The sequence below is a fragment of the Neovison vison genome, chromosome 6 (genome assembly GCF_020171115.1).
Source record: "Neovison vison isolate M4711 chromosome 6, ASM_NN_V1, whole genome shotgun sequence".
Classification (NCBI taxonomy): domain Eukaryota; kingdom Metazoa; phylum Chordata; class Mammalia; order Carnivora; family Mustelidae; genus Neogale; species Neogale vison.
In genome coordinates, this window is record NC_058096.1 from 214,913,719 (window position 1) to 214,917,222 (window position 3,504).

At 59.0% G+C, this 3,504-nt stretch overlaps 1 long non-coding RNA gene across 2 annotated transcripts; it reads left to right on the forward strand.

Moving 5' to 3' along the window:
- The first annotated feature begins 445 nt into the window (after positions 1 to 445).
- Positions 446 to 3,227, forward strand: LOC122910759. Of its 2 annotated transcripts, none has more exons than XR_006385271.1 (3): positions 446 to 538; positions 2,612 to 2,761; positions 3,032 to 3,227. It is a non-coding gene; the product is annotated as an uncharacterized LOC122910759 (long non-coding RNA). The 2 variants fall into 2 exon arrangements; XR_006385272.1 differs by lacking the exon at positions 446 to 538 and adding an exon at positions 2,321 to 2,348.
- The last annotated feature ends 277 nt before the right edge of the window (positions 3,228 to 3,504 follow it).

Sequence of the window (3,504 nt, forward strand, 5' to 3'; positions counted from 1 at the left end):
CTAATGGGTGGGGAACAGAGCAGGTACCAGCACTAGAGCAGGGTGGGGTGCACATGTGCCTCGCCCGACCCCCTCACCTCCACTGGGAAGTGACCATCTGTCTGGAAAGGGATCACCTCTTCACCTCTGCATCATTTAAGAAATATATATATATATGTAGGGGGCGCCTGGGTGGCTCAGTGGGTTAAGCCTCTGCCTTTGGCTCAGGTGGTGATCTCAGGGTCCTGGGATTGAGCCCCACATCACATCGGGCTCTCTGCACAGTGGGGAGCCTGTTTCCTCCTCTCTCTCTCTGCCTGCCTCTCTGTCTACTTGTGATCTCTGTCTGGCAAATAAATAAATAAAATCTTTTTTTTTTTAAAGAAATATATATATTTACTCAAACGATTGCATAAATTGCTCACATGGTTAAGTGGAGTACAGAAGAGTATATGGGGTTCCTGGAGAGTCTAAAGTCGGAGGGTCATGGAGAGAGGTAAGGAAGGCTTCCAGGAGGAGGTAATGCCCGAGGATCTCCAGGAAGCTCCGGAGCAGGCAGGTGAGTGTGACTGGCTGGGGAGAAGCGGGGATCTGACAAGCAGGGCCTATCCTCAGAAGAGGTGGGGATCACGGAGGAACTTTCTGTTTGGGATGGTAGAGGGAAAATGTGATTTCATTGCCTCCGGAGAAGAGGTAAAAGGGGTAAGGCCAGAAGCAAGGAGACCCGGGAGGTGTCTGTTGGGAGTGCTTTCAGGCCAGAGATGTTGGTGGTTGCCAGATTCAGCAAATAAAAATACAGGAGACCCACTTAAATTTGATTTTCAGGTATAGAACAAGTAAACCACTTTTTAAGTATAAATATGTCCCAAGTATTGTGTGGGACTAAAAAATGATTGTTTATCTGAAAATCCAAATTTAAGAGGGTGTCTTGTGTTTTAACTGGTGGGAGTACTCCAAGGTCTCAAGTCCCCTATTCTCCGCCTCCCCAGGGATGGGGAAAAAATAATAGCTAACAATATTGTGCAAACGCACTTTGAGGGGAACACTATCGTCCCATTTTACAGATGGGTAAACTGAGGTCCAGAGAGCTTTTGGTAACCCCTCTGTATAATGAGTGACCCTGGCCTGGAAGCAAGGCTTGTTGGATGCAGTCCACCAGGGGGTTAAAACTGGCACACCCCCTCCTCCATGGGGTGGGGGACGGGGCCGGACGCTAAGGTTCCCTCGGTTTCTCGTGGCCCGAAGGCAACAGAATCCTCGGTCCCCTCCCGCAGCCTGGGATCTGTGCCACCCGCCGCCCCTTGCGCCCCTCCTCCCAGGACACCGAGGCAGTGGGGAGGACGGGAGGCGGCCTCTGGGGGGCTCCTCTCTACGGCTGCGGCTCGGCCTCGTCCTCCTCCAGGCCGGCAGGATCCGCCGTCTGCGCCCGCCGGCAGGGGGAGGGGGAGGGTTATTTTTACCTCCCTCCAGGCAGCCGGGGCGACAGGAAGTGAGCGCGCGGCCCGCCAGATGTGGGGAGCCAGGCAGCTGGGAGCAGCCACAGCTGGACTGGCGGCCGGCCGGGGTCGAGGCAGGGGAGGGGGAGCGTGGGGAGGCGGGGTGTGCGGAGGGCGGATCCCAGGCGTCGGGTCCCCCTTTGTTCCCCGCCGCCCTAGCCTGGCGTCCGAGGTACCCCCTCACCCCCATTCCCCGCTTCTCCGGGTGGTGGCCTCGCTGTCCCCAATCTGTGCCCCGGTGCCCTCGGTGTTCTAGGGTCCCGGGCGGGAGAGGCGGGGGGAAACTGCTCCCGCCGTGGGGACCCCCGGGTCCCAGCGGAGTGAGGGGTGGGAGGGGGAGACGGCCCCTCGTCGGCCCCGCCTGCCACCGCCATTGTTTACCCGTCGGCTGCCTCCTAGGAAACTTAACCCGCCCGCGGTAATTTTATTTGGGAACTTCGGCCAGTTGCCATAGCAACCCCCAGTGACGTCAGAGGGGCTGGGGCCCGAAATCCCCGGGAAAGGGGGGGATGGGATTACGGGGAGACCCTCAGGAGGGCCCCTCTTTAACCCTGAGCCTGCCAGGCCCCAGTCCGAGGGGAGAGGACAGCCAGATGGGACACCTCTTGGGCGCCCCCATTCTGGCGCGGCGCCAAGTGAGGGTGGCAGGCCAGGCCCTGATGTCATCTGGTGCTGGGTGGGTGGTGAGTCAGTACTCCGGTGGGGGCTGGGCCAGGCCTGGGGGCTGGGCCAGGCCTGGGGGCTATTCCTGTCTGACTCACCCCTCCAGGGCCCCGGAGCAACACCCAGACCCTGCCCTAGGGATTTCAGGCGCCAGGCTGGGGGGAGGGGGTCCCCACAGGTCTCTGGGGCCTCTGCTTCTCTGAACTCTAGGTGGGTAAGCCAGGGCTTTCCTGGTGCTCCCACACGGGTGGGAGGCGCGGAGTGGAAGGGTGAGCGGCGGCGAATCGGGGACGCCTCATACTGTCCTCCGGAGCCCCAGTGGGGGGACAGGTGGTGGGTTCCCTGCTCACTCCTGTCACCAGGGCGATGGGAGGCAGGGGCCCTGACTGGCAAGGAGGAGCGCGGGCGCGCGCCAGGGGGGCTGGGCTGGGAGGAGCCACGCTAACCACAGTGACGTGGGACTTCCTCGGCAGGGCCTGTTTGATGTCTCTGTGTGCTGCGTTGCCATGGGGCCCGGCAGGCAGCCCTACGTGTGAGCTGGGGTGACCTACGGGGCGGCTGGGTCTATCAGGGTCCCTTGACCCAGCGCCCCCATCCCAGGCCTACAGGAGTCCCTAGACCAGGTAGGGCTCTGCGCACACCCTTACCCAACTTTCACCCCACCCCAGGCCCTGGGCCCCGAGAGTTCTCATCTCCTCTCAGAGCCTTGTGACAACTGCGAACTGTACATTTTCGAGATGAAGAAACTTAGGTTCAGAGAGGTACAATCATTTGGCCAAAGATAGTCAGCTAGAAAGTCAGGGAGCAAGCATTTGAAAGTCAGTTCTTCTTCCACTCTGCTCCCCTCCTCTCTCCAGCACACTGGTCTCCTCATTGTCTCTCAAATCCCCCAGCATGTTCCTGCCTCAGGACCTTTGCACTGGCCGTTCCCTCCACCTTGGACTTTTCCTCCAGATGTCTGCAAGGCACCTCCTTCACCTCCTACAAGTCTTTGTTCAAACATCACCTCCACCTCCTGCAGCCTGTCCTGACCTGGTCCCCACCGGCTCCGTCCTCATCTCCTTTACCCCCTTCTGCCCTCCCTTGGCACCTAGCACCCAACATGCAGTATATCTTTACGCCTATCTGTTTCTGTGTGTGTTTATTTCCTCTACAGATGTCAGCGCCATGACGGCAAAGATTTTTTTCTGGCTTGTTCTATGCTGTGTCCCCAGTGCCCAGAACAGTGCAGTGCCTGGCACCCAGCAGGCACTCAATGAATGTTTGAAGAATAAACAAATGGGCGTGTGTGTGTGTGTGTGTGTGTGATCCCTGTCCCACTTGACCACTTAACCTGGCCTCACCCAGGCCCTGTCCCCCTACCCCT